The 16,549-nt window shown below is 39.8% G+C and overlaps 1 long non-coding RNA gene across 1 annotated transcript in view; it reads left to right on the forward strand.

The window, feature by feature from the left end:
• The window catches only part of LOC144049382 (uncharacterized), a 36,287-nt gene extending 20,991 nt beyond the window's left edge, over positions 1–15,296 (forward strand). The window contains exon 2 of the long non-coding RNA XR_013293545.1: positions 14,583–15,296. This is a non-coding gene — a long non-coding RNA (uncharacterized LOC144049382). The remainder of the gene's footprint in view (positions 1–14,582) is intronic.
• The last annotated feature ends 1,253 nt before the right edge of the window (positions 15,297–16,549 follow it).

Here is a 16,549-nt window from a genome sequence, read left to right on the forward strand (position 1 = left end):
GGCCATGTAGTTTTTTTGCCTTTACCTTTAGATACAGACAACAATCGTCAATACAACAATGGTGGAATAAAACTATTTGTCGAGGTTTCACGCACTGTCCCGGCGTCGTGGAATTTCCATACATACGGATGTCGTCCCGCCTCAATTTATTGCGTGTCACTTGCCATTGAAACACAACAACGCAAGATGGGGAAAAACGCCAGCGTTTACAGGAAGTGTAAAAGAAGCTCCTGTTTGGTCAAATGCCGGTCAACGCAGCCTGATTTTTTTGTGACTCTGGCTTGAACCATCCCTAATTAAAGACAATTAGACAAATCTTGTGGACTCCGGCGTAATCCTGCGGACCGCAAGCGGGAGCAAGCGAGAAGACGGAGGGGGAGAGAGTGCGACTTGGCGGGAGAACGGACAACACATCCCAGCAGAACAAAGCCAACCGGAGCGTCTAATGTATCAAACACATGGATTAGCGGTTAGCCGAGAGCGCCGGGGCCGAGCGGGAGCTTTGCGGTTTGCAGCTTTTTTGGAGGCTGACTCGGCCCCGGGAAGGACAGAGGGGGGCCCATTTGGTCTTGTGGGAGACTGCAAGTGTAAATTGACATCTGTATGAAGATAAGTAAATATGTTATAAATCTGTCAAAGGGAATTTGTTGTTTTTTTTTAACAGACAGGTGCCGTGATTATTATACTTTTCCACATCCGTGTAACCAGAATCCCTGGATGAAACTTAGAAAGGGGAAACGGAGAAATAAGGTTGAACTGTTCTGTGTAGGCCATGCGGAACCGATTCTACATTCAGTAAAAGTCAGACGATTTTTTTTTTCTCTCACAAGCTTGCTTTTGTATCAATTCTTCTGTTTAGTCTTTTGTATTATATTTAATGTTTATGCAGAGATGTGTTGGTATTGGGGGGTGGGGGGTTGGTGTGCAACATTTTATTGTAAGCAAAACAAGAACACATTTACAGTATTTGTTGGATGAACAAATGGTTAGAGGCTACTTGAGGACACATTTTGTTGTTTTGACTTTTTTTTTTTTTCTGGGGTGCAAAAGCACCACAACACTTGTGTGAACCAGATCACTAAGTGAATGACTCAGAGAAACCAGAGTCCCTAAAAATGAACAGAGTCCGCCACCACTTCACCAGGACGACCGGCAACTTTGAAATAAACAATAACCATGGATATATTTTAAAAATATATATTTAAAAAAAAAAAAAATCTGAATGTGACATCATGTGTGCGGAATCCTTACTTGCTGACAAAGAAGTGTAACTACTAACATACCCTTTCATTTTTTGCCATAAAAACTGTAATACTTTCATCACCGTGGAAAGATAATCTTGCACTTGACTCCTCGTATTGAGTCATTTCGACAGACCCACTTTTTGACCATGCATTATTCACGTGTATTCAAGCCCCACTCTGGCCCAGGGAGGAAGTGCTCTCTCCCAGTCTCCGTCACAGGATATCAGCCTCTAATTCATTATTCAACATGCTGGAGCAGGGCCACTCAGTCTAACTCATATGCTGCTTGGACAGAGGGAGCGCAGTTAGGGACGACAGAAGATGCTTCAATCTCTTGAGCTTTCTTCACACGTTTACTTGCACCTTCTTCCAAAGTTGGGAGAGATTGATGGACAAGCTGGCCCACGATTGGCCGGGAAGAAGTAGAATGCTGTGATCAGACTAGTGCTTCACTATCAAATATTTTTTAGAATCGATTAATCTATCGATTATCCAATCGATTAATCGACTAATTGAATCATTTATATATTGCATGAAAGTGTATTAAAAACTTTTTTTCCCCCCACTGATTACTCTTTATTAATCAGTGATGAGTGTTTATTTTTCCAAAGTAAAAACAGATGTTTGCAAAAGTCTTATTTTGATTAAACACAGAAGATAAATCAGTCTTCTTTCATGAATGACTACAGAAATCAGCAATTACTGTTGATATGCTGAAATCAAAGGAGTTGAACAATTTAATAAAAAAAAAATGGCTCCAAACGATTACTCGATTATTAAAATAGTTGTCAATTAATTTGATAATTGATTACTTATCAATTAATCGATTACTTTTTTTTTTCCAAAAAAAAAAAAGGAGAACGATGATGACATGTCAAATGATCAATTCTGAGCTCTCCCCAAAAAAAAATAAAATAAATAAAAAATAAAAAAAATAATCGATTACTTTTGACAGCTCTCCCATAATAAGTTTTTTTTTTCATACCTGGTTTCGGGAGACAAAAGAAATAGACGAAAGAACTTATTATGCTCAAGCAGTAATCATGGAAAGCACAACAATGAAAAACATGCAACAAACTACAGAATAATGTCCACATGTATTACTATAGTAGCATCTTGAACGTGCCTGCAAATGTGACGCAATGTAACGAAGATCATATTGTCCCTAAATACTGTTTGTCCGTCAAACTGAGGGAAACTGGAAAGAGAAGTCTTTTCTAATTTTGTAGTGCAGCATTATGGCCGGGGTTTGTGCATGCAGAGCAAAAACGGACATTTTTTTATTTATAGTGCGGTTCCAACTGTCTAGTACACTTACATGATGTGGCAGGAATTCTCCACTAAAATAACATGCATTTTGCTTTCCAAAACCCCCTGATGCAGCATTTTCTGAAATGCTATTCAACACAATTAACCGGAGTGATTATTATTAAAAAAAAAGTAGCATAGACAGAATTTGAAACAATATTTTGCTTTCATTTTGAACCATTGAAACTTTAATCGATGTCAAGTTACAGTCCAAATTTATGGGGTAGTGAAAAGTGGCGCAGAGATCACATCGAGAGTTTGGATGAAGATCAATCTTTAATAAATTGGGTCAGCGGACTGAAGGTCTCGGGAGATGCACGACAGCAGGGAGAGTATCTGGTTTTGGGTCACTTGTACCCCTGACACAGGCAGCCGCAGACCAGTGAGCAAAACAAGTGAGCGCCATCCCTTTCCACTCTTGCTTCCCGAGAGTTTCTTTCCACCTCTCCGTTCATGACATTTATCGTTGCATCCTCTCACTGTTGCTCTTTCACATTTGCATTTTGCATTTTTTTCCCCTCCTCTGTAATTACGCTTAATACTTTTTTTTCACTTTTGATGGAATTCACCATAAACTACTTGTGCTTTTTTTAATTAAGATAAATATTAGGGATAGACCGATTATCGGACATTTCAAACATATTCAGACTTTTTTTTTTACTGCCTGCAAAGATCTTTTCAAACCTTTTACAAACCCTGACGAAAACCCTAAATGAGCTACATTCGCATGCACTTATCGCCCAGTGAGATACAGGGAACTTTTCATTTATGGATTTATTTCAATTTCCACTTTATAAAAAAAAAAAAAATATGCTGAGAAGGGGAACTCACACCACTTTTGAATTAAAAATAATAATAAAATAAAATGAAATTAAGAAATGTTGAAATTTTGGAAAACGTTTTGCTTAGTTTGTAATTTACCTTAACACTGATGACCATGGAAGCTCCCGCCAATTTTTGACAAAGCTGTCAATTTTACATGTTTAAATTCAAAGAAAAAATATTATTATTTTTCTTTATTTCGATGCTAATATTTTCTCTTTTACTGCAAATGAATATCGGCTTGAAATATTGGTTATCGTTCTCTTTAGCTACTAACTCATTTGCTCCCAAAAACGTACAAATACATTCTATTTGAAATGTTTTAAGTGTCCCAAAGACGTATTTATATGTTTTTAATGTATTTGTATTTTATTTTATTTTTTTATGCTAGAGCATACAGAAGGCTTTGAGACAGCCTCTCAACTGTAGAGAATGGGTGTAGCAACGACCAGCAGGTGGCGGCAGAGCAAAAGAGATCTACCAGGGCCATGTAGCAAACTCATTTACCTACAGTTCTAAACAGATTTGTGAATAATGATGAAACTTAGCTATATTCTAATGCTAATTGCTGCAAAACAGAAACAGATACACATATATGTTTTTTCCCTGATGAAAGAAGATACTCTAATCTTTCTTTTGGTAGGCTCCATGTTTTTGTAGCAATAGGAGAGAATATTCTGTGGGCCTTGCAAAATCAGTCAAAATCCAGTAAAGCAGCCAGGAGCGAAGGGGGTTGCTTCAGTGAAAATGTTTGGGAGTGAATTAGGTAATAATTGATATCGGCCTTGAAAAAATCATATTTGTCTATCACTAATAAATATTTTGAGTTTTGGAAAGAAACCCAGTGGGACACTTGACGCTACTTGTCATAGAAGGAAAAAGTAAACATTGATGTTTTGTAACACCATTCTGCAACGAATTTAATAATAAATACACTGATAGTTAAAACAGTGTTTTGGATTATGTGCAGACAGACTGAGTAATTATAAATATGATTTTTTTCCCTACACATGATAAGATACATGAGCCATGCGTTAATAAATTGTTTACTTGCCTTAGCAGATTCCTTATTGCGCTAATAGGGCATGACAGATTTTGCTTGTTAATAATTGTGCCTGTTGCTTGCTCGAAATGATAGATGGGGTGCAAACAGCTGTGGCATCAAGATGCATTTCATGTAAATCAGGGAAGTGAAGATGCGTGCGTGCGTGTGTGTGTGTGTGTGTGTGTGTTTACGCTATGCGTTGTTTGGCACATCTTCACGGAGGGGTGTATGTTATCCTTGTCTTTTGGAGTCAGACCCCGGGCTATGTCTAATTGGAGTCTTCACACTTTCAGGCTTGACTCACACTGACACGCTCGACCTTGGCTCTTCTCCCTTTGCCATGAAAAGGGAAAAGAGTGACACAGAAACACGCCACCTTCTTAGCCGAGAAGAGAAACTTCGCTGCTGCCGCGTCTTTCTTTTTTTTCTCCTCATTTTCCATCTCGCTGTCTTTCTTCCGCTGCCGTTCTCAGCTTCAAGAGTCGTCGTCGGCGACATTCTCAGTTCCATTTGTAGAGATGAACTTTTCAACCACGGGAGGATGATTTAAAAGACAAACAAAAAGGTCATATATGTCACGCCGTGATGTTTAATGCTTGACACGTTCGTAATCTTAATTACGTTTGCAAAAGGATGTCATTTTTGTACTTGTACAGTGTTCGAATGAGGGGAAAGTGCTCTAAGGTCTACACCTCTACTTCTGGGAACCCAGCCATCAATATACCTCTCACCATACAACACAACACTTGCTCCCTCAGGTCTCGCTCCCCCTTTTAGCATCCAAGGGCCTGTTTATGGGCTTGATTTTCTCTTCCCATCAGGCGGCATTGATCAAATAGCACACTAAGAGTTGTTCAAGGTGGACATTACTCCTGATGGCAACCAGCGCTGCAGACTCTTGTGTAAAAACCGTGGCCATTATTCACCTGATTGCCCTCTCCTCCATCTCACAGTGGTGGACGTTTCGTGATTTGGCAGGTATTTATATCACACGCTTCATGTCAGGTGTGAAGTGCAGGCTTTTTGGTGGTATCCATTTAGTTGTTTAGTCCCCAGGAAGGGTCGAGAGTACACTTGGATGCATAGGTGATTGATATTATAACTATTTTTTTTTTCAACTCTTTTGTATTACACATTCTGTAAATATATAGATAGTAAGTGAGATTGTATTCCAAGTGTTCACAACTATGTGTGAAAACTCAATACTTTGTCCTGTACAGTTTAGTTATTTTTTAAATGTTTTTATGCTAGAGCTTTTGATGTAGCTTTTGACCCAAACAGGGCGATTAAAGCAATGGTAGTTATTACAAAAAAACGGCCAGCAGGTGGCAGCAGAGTATAAGAGATCAGCCAGGGCCATGTTGCAAGCTCTTTCCCCCCAGTGTTTTCAACAGGTTTGTGAATAATGATGAAACGTAGCTATATTCTAATGCTAATTGCTGCAAAACGGAAACAGATACAAATATACTTTTTCTTTTTCCTGATTAAAGAAGAGACTCTAATCTTTCTTTTGGTTGGTTCCATGTTTGCAATAGCAACAGAACAGAATATTCTGTGGGACTTTCAAAATCAGTCAACATTCTGTAAAACAGCTGGGAGCGAAGGGGGTTGCTTCAGTGAAAAATGGCTGGGAGTGAATGAGTTAAATGGGTATATGGTTGGGTTCAGAATGAACCAATCCCATTCAAATAATTTTTAAATGGAAGTCAGCACACACCTGAAATGTCTGATTAACACCAAATGAACTTCAGCTGTTCAAATAATAGCAAAACAATCATCACTAACATGGAAGGAAGTCAGGATAGCTTCTATGAGCTTCTTATTCAAGTTTGCATTAAAAAAAAAACTTTTGATCAAAACAGGAGATTCAATGAACTGATATTCTAATCTAAGATTACAAATTGAATGGTTGATCAACTTAAATCGCTTCAATTGGTAACAAACGATTGAATTAAGTTAGTCCAAAGTGAATATATTAAATTGAATAAATTGTATAAATTCACCTGAATTAAGTTAATCAAAAGTGACTCCAATCCAAAGTATTAAGTTTAATGAACTCATAATTAATAAAACTTAATATATTCACTTTGGACACTTAATTCAATTGTGTGTTACCAATTGAAGCAATTTTTTTTTTTTAAAGTTGGTCAACAATTCAATTTGCAATCTTAAATTGGTTCAACAATTATCTTTATAGTGCGCCCATGTTTTTTTTTTCACAATAGTCGAATTTGGGCGAAATGTCAGTATCAGTATGGTGGGCCAACCCATATATCCCATTTGTAAATAAAGATGTAAGATAGTGTGTCTTCACAGAATCAGCAGTGGAAGTCGTAAACCAAAGTCATGTTGCTACCACCACTTAGACAAAAAGAAGGCAAACTATACATCAACTGGAGGGAGCAAAAATGAGGGTCTATCGTTGATGTTCAAGATTGGGAGGAAGACCGGTACAAAAGTGCGGCTTTTTTTTTTGTGGTCAAACTTCTGCGCAATCCATTCTGAGTGAGTTCTGTAAGCTGAGCGCTACGGCATCCATGCATCTGTGTGAGCGCCGGTTTGGCATAATAGGCTCACCTCATTTGTTTGGTGGGCTTACCGTGACACAGTTCACCGTGACCTCAGCCTCTCAAACATGTGCCACGTGCTGTTCTTTGTCACAGGGGTGTCCTATCTTTTCAAAGGGCAGTATGACACACATTAACACGCCAATTCTTTGTTAGCGGTGCACGCTGAGCAGGCTGTGTACAGTACGTGTCAGGGCATCTGAACAATAACCCCAAACTGTGTTACACCCCACTAGAACTGTACGATCAGGACTCTTTGTCTGCCTCAGTTTAATGGAGAAACGCTAAAGGGGACATATTATGAAAAACTGTTTATTTTATTTCATTTTTGTAACAGTCTCTGCTGTGCCTTCTCACCATCAATTGTTTTTTTGTGATCTGTCAAAATGTGTTTTTAACTCTTTGACTGCCAGACGTTTTCAGAAAAGGGATGCCGTGGGTGCCAGCCGATTTTAAGCATTTTGACTGATCTTTGAAGGTCCACAGAAAATTATGTGTTTGGACTATGGAAACACACATACTACCAAATGAAAGATTGGACTGTCATCTTTCATCAGAATACCTTATTCCGTTTTTGAGTAATCAACAATAGAAAATGGTTAGTTTCACCTCTGTTTTGAAAAAAAAAACGTCTTTTAGCGTCTTTGGCACTCCTCCATAGGATTTTACTAAACGTTATTTAACGTTTTTGGCAGTCAAAGAGTTATGCAAGACTTTATTTTTCTTTTATATCATTTATATCAGTGTTGTCCAAACTTTATGCTAAGGCTCTCATTTTACCCCCCCCCCCCAAAAAAAACAAAACATCGGCTGTATAATTAGTAAATGTTTATGAGGCTGCTGATATGACCTTAGATTTTTATGCGATATTGTTTTAAAATTGGAACACTTCACTTTCCTTTCTTTTCTTTGGTCCTTCCTCGGGTCTCCTGACGGCCTCACGACTCTGGCTGGAAGTGTTCGGTTTAGGTGAACGGTATGGGATTTTTTAATAGGTTTTAGGTGAACTAATGAAAACGCACACACTCGCACGCACACACATACTCACCCATAAAAAAAAAAAAAGGGAATATATGTCACCTTGAAGGCCACGTATCGGGATACACGTGCACTGTATCGCGAAACATATCTGATCCCTGTCTTGTGATGCACTCTTTTTATTTATTTATTTTTTAACACATTTATTGCATTGCTCCGCAGTGTTTTGGACAGCTTTACACTGAAGTAAAAAAAAAAAAAATCATCTAGACATACACCTCATTTCGTGACAATATTAGTAGTAATAGTAGTAAGTTTTAGGTGAACTAATGAATACACACACGCACGCACGCACACACGCACTTACACATAATCACCCACATACCAAAAAAAAAAAAAAAAAAAAGGAGAGCAATGATGATGACATGTCAAATTGGTAAAATTACCGAATGAACAATACTGAGCTCTCAAAAAAAAAAAAAAATTGGAACAACTTTGAAGTCAATACAGATCGTGCTTCACTTTGCACATTCAGATTCAGGCTTTGTTTTCCTTCACGGAATTTAGTTAACAGCGTCTCATTACATTTACGACTCCAGCAAGAGACCTTTGGGGCCTGATCCTTAGATGAGGACGAGCCCTCTTGTTGAGTCGCGTCTCGGAGATGCACAGAGAAAAGGTCCTTAAGAATATCTTTATCACATTTAGACAGGAGGCGCAATTACGCCTGCCACGGTTTCAGCAAGAATGCGCAGATACCCGTCATGTTGAGTGGGTTTGAGGCTGTAGGCGGCGTGCCAGGAAGGTCAGTGTCCATCTTGTATCTGGATTTGTCAGCTCTGCTCCTACATGTGTTTCATCAGCGCAGAAGAGGAAAAATATGGAAAAATGCTGTGATTGCTGCACTACCATATCGCAATATCTTTACGAGCTGAATATAGATTTTTGAAGACGATTGCAATAGAAAGTAGGAAAATAACATTTAAAAGACAACTGAACTGTATCGCACTTTTCTGATAGAAATGTCTGATTAGTTTTACTTTGTGGTGTGTTTGGCCCCGTCCACACGAAAGCCTTTTCTTACCGTTTAGTCCGTTCGTCCACAAGATGGCGTGGTTTTCGGAGCTTGAAACCGATCACTTTTGAAACCGGGTTCCAGAGTGGAAAAATTTCAAAACGCGCCCCGTACCTGTCCATCTGGACACCATATGCAGGATACTCCTCCAGTGATGATGTAATGGTCGCAGCTCGATGACGACGCATTGTTGCAGATTGATGACTTATGCGCCAAATCTTCCGTGACCGCGCGAACAGTCAATCTGTCAACAACAATGGCGGATAGCCGCGTCGTAGTCGTTTTGCGCAGCCTCCTTAGCTTCCTTATGCTTTTGCAGCAAAATATTTTGCTTCTTTATTCCCACGTTCAACAAGCAATGTTGTACTTGAATCACTTCCGTTCACTCCCTGTGGCTGCGCTACAGCGCCACTCCAGGCTTGGCATATACATTGCAGCCGTTAAACGTCCTCAGCGTCTTCTTTTGGGCACACGCAAGTCTTGAAATGCTTCTGTGTGTACGAGATCTGTTTGAGGAACGAAGCCGGCTTTGCTTTCGTCTGGACGGGGCCTTAGTCATAGTACATTGCTTGAGAATAAGATCCCAGGTGACTCTCACTGTTTTCTTCACCAGTAAACCCTACACCTATGTCTTGAATTTGAAAAAAATCCTTTTATTTTTCAATTAAGGGTTCAATGAATGCGCATAGGAAACTGGTGGGGTTCAGTATCTCCGAAAAGGTTAAAAACCACTGCTTTCTGAGTTGGTGTATTTTACATTGGGCATATTGTTAGACTACCAAGGGGTCCTTGTGCGCTGTTTAGCGTCAGGCACGTTGTTGAACAGCTAAGAGGGGTCCTTGTGCCAGTATTTACAAAAGTACTTTTAACGGGCGATAGTCTCCTTCCTAAATCCACTATGGTTCGTAGCACTGTAAGTTTTTCTTTTCTGCCACCGGCACTGCTGTCTTTCTTTGGGCCCATGAGTCCGAGACATTTTTTACTCAGATGTTTTGGTCGAAGTCCGATTTGTACGAGTTCCGAGGTTCCACTGTATATCAATGCAAAAATAAATCCTCTTACGCTATTATAGACGAATCGCTGCAATTAATTCTGTTCTTGCAGAATTACTCACTGTTTGGTTGTTTAATATTGAACAGCAAGAGGCGCTTTGTACATTTTTATCTGGTAAAGATGTTTGTGTTTTTTTTTTTCTTTCTCCAAGACAAGACCGAAGATGACATTTTCATCCGTTGCCGTGATTGGTCATAACAAACGTGATGCGTCCTGATTGTCCAATCACCTCGAAGTATTGTACAGAATGTCCCGACTTACCCAAACAAATTATCGTGAATGATAATGTGAAGAACTCCCTTGAGTGAATCACAATTATCAATCTGGTTACACTTATAAAAACAAAAAACAAAAAAACACACATCCACATAAATGCACACAGAACGGAGAAGTTGATTCTGGAATTCTTTGCTTGCTGGGCATTTTATTAGATGTCCGTGATTACACAAAAATAAATATAATTGATGATCACATTGTATCTTGTTATTTGATAATGATTTTATAAACCTCAACTAGATTTAATTTAGTTATTACATACAAACAATAGTAAGTCAATATAAATCATAGGCCACTTTTTACAAGAAAATTGGCCCCCAAGGTAAAAAAAAAAAGGTTAACAGCCCCTGTTTTAACCCTGGAGAACCCCCCCCAAAAAAGGTCTTTGTTATTTGAGTAGCAGAATTTATAGGGGCCAAATTTGACCCCGTGGGTTCTCCAGGGTTTCAAAGTAATCTGACCGTTCTCTCTTACCGCAACGACGTTGCACTCTCTGCATTCATATCTTTATACAATGCTTGCATTCGTAATTCATACAGAGTAAGGCGATAAACACACCATGAAAGTGGGTGCCAGAAGAAGGAGGGGGCTCCCAGGAGACTTCCTGTTCTCATTCGTACCTTATCCATATCTTTTCTCCGGTCCCATCTGTTTGCATGCTCAAATCCCCCCGGCTTGCACTAAACACAGTTGCTGTGCAGGGAGAAACCAATGGGCAATATTTGGTATTTAAATGCGGTCTGTGTGATGCATGCAATTGCTCTTATGAAGCCGTGTCCCCAGAGTAACATTTCGGTACTGCTGAGCGTGTTACAAATGCAGCAGGGTGAGGCAAGCGGCACCCACACGCTGTAAGCTGAACGCAAAAATGAATAGGATAGGCAGTTAAGAGGGAATAAGTAATGCTCTACCGGCAGGCTCCGCTTGTTGTGCGTATGAGATACTTTGTAAAACATTTCTTTCCTCAGTAGATGCTCATTTCCTCATGACTCACTTCACTTGTCAGGCAATTACCCTTTTTTTCCCCAAACCTCAAACATCCAAAGTCTTGAGCTGTAGCAGAACGCAACACAACAGCACAGTGTTCCGTGTCAGGTTAAATAACTGATTATACTGTCGATTTGAAACAGAAGCCGTGATGATTACTGTACGCACACACCTCAGGCGAGGGGCGTGTAGAGGGTGCGACATCGTCAAAACTACTGCCTGTTTGGTTCGACGGGCGCGTCGAACTTGTGCTTTGCGAAATCCTCGATGGTGACGTTGGACGTCAGAGCACGCCCTCTGATTCCAGAGTGTCTCCCCCTGCTGACCGGGAGGACGCCTGCCTTTTGTTTGTAACCCACAGTTGACAAGTGGCTCTTAAGGCCTTCTGTTCTTTTGGGGCTGTAAGCTGCAACTTATTTTATATTCATTAAGAACCTTACACAACACTAACTTTAAGGGGAAACAAAATTTCCCTTCCGTTTATACCCAATTTTTTAGTGATGCATTTTACATAGGCTGTCCTCATTATTTGAGACTAATGAGAAAGAGAAATTGGGTTTTTGCTCATCTTTCCTATCGGCCTGCTTGCCTGCCTGTGTCGGCTGCTCGAGGTTGTCACGCAGCTCTGAGCTCCTGATGTGGCGTGCTAGGCAGGACAATCATTATTAAGCACATTTCAGGCTCAATTACCACTCAAATGCACAGCCTTAAAGGCTCCACCGCAGGCGCCCAACAGATGGTTGTGGGTGTCAGGTAGACAGCCCCGGTGACGTCTCCGTCAGACATGGAGCTGTGATGTAGAGGATCCAGGATGCATACTGTCACCAAAATCTGCTCGTAGCTATCTTGTGCGTAATGTAGCCACTATTTAATACAATCATAATTTACAGGACAATTAAAAGTGCTTGGCCTTAAATTTTCTATACGTCAACAAAATTTTGCTGCAAAACAGCTAATGCTGGTAAATTCCAAATGTTGTTAAAAATAAAATAATTTGTTAAAAATGTAATAAATAATAATAATAATAATAAAGTTATCATCAAGCCTACCAATATAAGCAAATTAATAAATCAGTCATACTAGTTTGAAGCATTTAACTTCCAATGTTCCAAATTACATCAGCCCACCTCATTTTAGACCATTTTTGAAACAGATTCCAGGCAGAAGGAACAGCAGACTTCAATGCTTTTTTTTTTTTTCCCAATTCAGCATGGGCCGCAGGGAAACATAGAATTCCTTGGAGTCAAGGCGCTAATTCCCCTCTAATTGATGGCTATCGATTTGTAAGAATGCTGGAAGCAGACCCCAAAATAGCTTTCTCCTGTAAATGAGAAAATAACAGTGGTTAAACTTATGGTGTTTTGTTTGCCCTTTTTCTGCTTTGGTTTGGAAGGCACACAGCCAAAAACATTATTGAGGTTAAAAAGTGATTTGAAGTGGTCTGTCTTGTTTGCACGTGGACACAATTCTCTTGAGTTATTTTTTTTTGTAGTAGCTTTTATCGGACAGAAAGTAATGAATGCATCTCCTGCATTTTAATTGTAATAACTATTTTATTCATGTCAATCAAAATTTACTGCAAAATATAACATTTAAAGTACATCATTGTGGCAGGACTAGATTAACAGTCCTTTTCTGAATAAAAAAAAGTACTTACCTTTTTGCAGGATAATACGGCTTACTGACTGGTCTGGCATTTAATAGTGCCCTCACTTGTGAGAATCCAAAGAGATCATAAATACACCAAGTTTAAAAAAAATAATTAAAAAAAATAAAAAATAAAGAGACAGCAATGATGACATGTCAAATTGGTAAAATTACTGAATGAATAATACTGATCTCTCCATAAAAAAATAAAAAAATAAAAAAATAAATACACCAAGTAAAGTTAAAGAAAAAAAAAAGATAGCCGATCATTGGATCAGAAGATGATATATCGAACTTTTGTATTCACTGCACTCAACCGCCGCCATTTGTGGGCGATGCTGGCGTGGCTCATGGATAGGGAAAACCCTCGTATAATTGATTCCATTTGAAATGCATGGGGAAAAAAATACATACACCAAAAAAATGCCGATATACAAAACATAACATGTAATGTCTGTTCATGGACGTCATTGATCGATCTGACAAATTAAGACATTACAGTCTATCACCGAGTTTGATCCCGATTCAACATTTTTGTTTGGTGGCATACTTACTTGCATGCCATGAAGTTATGGCAGTTTGGCTACCATGTGACAAAATGCATTTTATCTTCAGTTGCGTTTTTCTAAAGTAGTTAAACCATTTATTTTTTTTTTTTTACTGGAGCGTTTAATGTAAAGGAAAAACTGTCAGTCCAATATAAAACTGTCCAGCCAAAGGCTTTGTGTTATGTTTGGTTCAGAGAAGAGACGTTCCATAGCCCTCAGATAGTGACTCACTCTCTGCTTTACAGACAGCCAAATTATATAAAGATAATCACATTCAAAGATAAGCCAGTTGCAGTTCCCCTCGGAGCACACAATGTTACTTAGTCACTTGAGCCTGCCAGGGAGAATTACCCGTGGCACATGTGAAAATCTAAGCCTATAGGCCAACTGGGGGCACATTTAAAACCTCTTCACTTGCTTATGAACCAACAGTGCCTTGTTTTCAATTTGGTATATTCCAAAACCCTACAAAACAAACCCCCCTCCCCCCTCCTCCAAACAAATATTTGATGCCTATTCGTTCCATGATACCAGCTTTATTTTTCAGATCGTTTTTTTTTTTTTTTTTTTAATACGTTTGAAGTTTCTCCACAGCCTCATTTCACCCAGCTAATAAAATTAGGAAACCATTTGTACTGTTAACATTTGATGTCGCGAATATGAAACTAAGAAGCACCGCATGGATTGACTGATTATGATAATGCTGATTTGCTTGTGCTATTTTGACTCTGAGACTGCGGGACCTAACATAACAAGTCGCAGTTTTATTCTAGCACATCAAATCAAGAGCTTTGGTTTTCCTCCAAAACAACCTAGAGATACAACAGCAACGATCTTTGAACTGTAAATCACATTTGAAAGCGGTTCGCATCTCCAATTTGCCGCGTTTCAGCTGTTCATCAGAGTATCTCCCGAGTGAAAGTGAGCGTGTTGAAGATGCTACACTTTGCTTTTTTTTTTTTTAACCACCCACCTGTGCCCGTACCACCCACCTCAGCATCTGAGTCACACTCAGCCTGCCGTCTCTTTCAGATGGGCTGAGCGGGAGAATCAACAGTACAGCACAGGACAGCTCAGCCAACGTGTGTGGGCGGATCAGCCTTATGGCTTCAGTCATTCATCCGTCCGCGATGCCATCAAAGACACAAAAGCAGAGAGAGAAGGTGAGCGCGCGAGAGAAAACAACTCAAACGAGATGTCAAGCAGAGAATATGAGAATATGAGGGGGAGGTGAGGACGCGGAGACAGATTGTGAAATAAGAAAACGCAAGAAGGAACAGGACAGACAGGCCAGACATGCAGAGAAGAAACTGCACGGCAAACAAAGCAAACATGACAATTGCATTCCCAACGTCCATCGGCTGACACACTGGAAGGAAGAGCGGTAATATTACCTTCAGCGCAACTCATGCCCAGGAACTTCCTTCAGCGCGAGCCTTGGCATGAGCTCTCAAGCTTTTGTTCTGCCACGTAACATTAGCGAGTGGGCAGGCAGAAGAGACAGGGCCTGCCTCTGAGATGTCAGCAAAGAATGCATGAGAGCAGTTCAACACAAGCAAAGCAATTGTACGGAAGTGACACAGGTGACAGTGAAGCGTCCCCCCTGCTTGACACTAATGCTATTGAGATTCCGTCTCTTTTACCCGACGTCGTCACTGTTTAAAGCCAAGCGTGTGATTAAGGTTGTCTTAATTTGTCATCTTCTCAAAGCAGTATTTTCATTTAATCAAACACATGCCTACTTCATTATTCCCGTGTTTATGACACGATACAGACTGTAGACACCTCCTCAACTCTTTTCTCTCTGCCTTTGCCTCAAAATGCATAATTCTTGAATACATTAAGTCCTTTCTCCTTTGGCTATGACAAGCACAGTTCTGAGAAGCTATCTTCCGCTAAGCCCCTCGACATTGAGCCTTTAGATTGATCTTACTTAAAGACTTGACTGTTGGGAGATTGTCTCCTTTTTTTTTTTTTTTTTTTCATATTGTCTCTTTATCCACAATTTCCTCCAGCGCTAAACAGATGATCTTACTGTGAGACCACGGCTGCTAAATAGCGCTCCCTCATCCCATCAAGAAATCTTTGTTCCTAAGTGCTGATGCTACAATGCTTCTAGTGGAGCAAAAAAGCAGATGGGTAGCCATGTTGTTCCGTCCTTACGACTGGGTGTGCGCTAATGTGATTAGTGAGACATATTACGCCTCCACGCTCAAGCAGGCAGATACCATACAATAACTCCCTCTCGCGTGATTTCTTTCTCTCATGTTTAAGACGGCTGCTTCAAACCCCGTGGTCATTCCGTGGCTTATCTTAATCCTTGGGGAATCTAGTAAAGCAACGCATATACTGACATTGGCTTTATGCTAGCCAAGGCCCATTATTATTCATGACTTTAGCGAGATGATTATAATGAAGGCCACTAAGGTAAGAGTCTAATGAGAGAGGAGTTTTGTGTCGATGAGTGCTAACGAGACATCTATACATCTTGAAATAACATTTATGCTTTATCTTTGTCAAATGTTGACACAAAAATGTTCATCGAGTGTTTCGACAAACCAGCTAGCTAGCAATGAGCTTCGGCTGGCTACTAGAACGGCCAAACATGTTGCTAAGTCGCTCCTTTTTTTTTTTTCCTGAAGAGCTCAGTATTGTTCATTCGGTAATTTTACAGATTTGACATGTCCTCATCATTGCTCTTTTTATTTTTTTTGTATGTGCGTGCGTGCGAGTGTGTGTGTATTCAGTAGTTCACCTAAAACCTATTAAAAAAAAACATACCGTTCACCTAAACCGAACACTTCCAGCCAGAGTCGTGAGGCTGTCAGGAGACCCGAGGAAGGACCAAAGAAGTAAAAATAAGATGCACTTCCGACAAGAGGAAAGACTCGCTAATTGCTAAGCTAACGCAAGATTCACATGCAATCGTGAAACACCGGAATTAAGCGCTTAGGTGTTTGAGTACACTTTTCAAAGACGTCTGGCTGAGATCGCATTTA

The sequence above is a fragment of the Vanacampus margaritifer genome, chromosome 3, assembly GCF_051991255.1.
Source record: "Vanacampus margaritifer isolate UIUO_Vmar chromosome 3, RoL_Vmar_1.0, whole genome shotgun sequence".
Lineage (NCBI taxonomy): Eukaryota > Metazoa > Chordata > Actinopteri > Syngnathiformes > Syngnathidae > Vanacampus > Vanacampus margaritifer.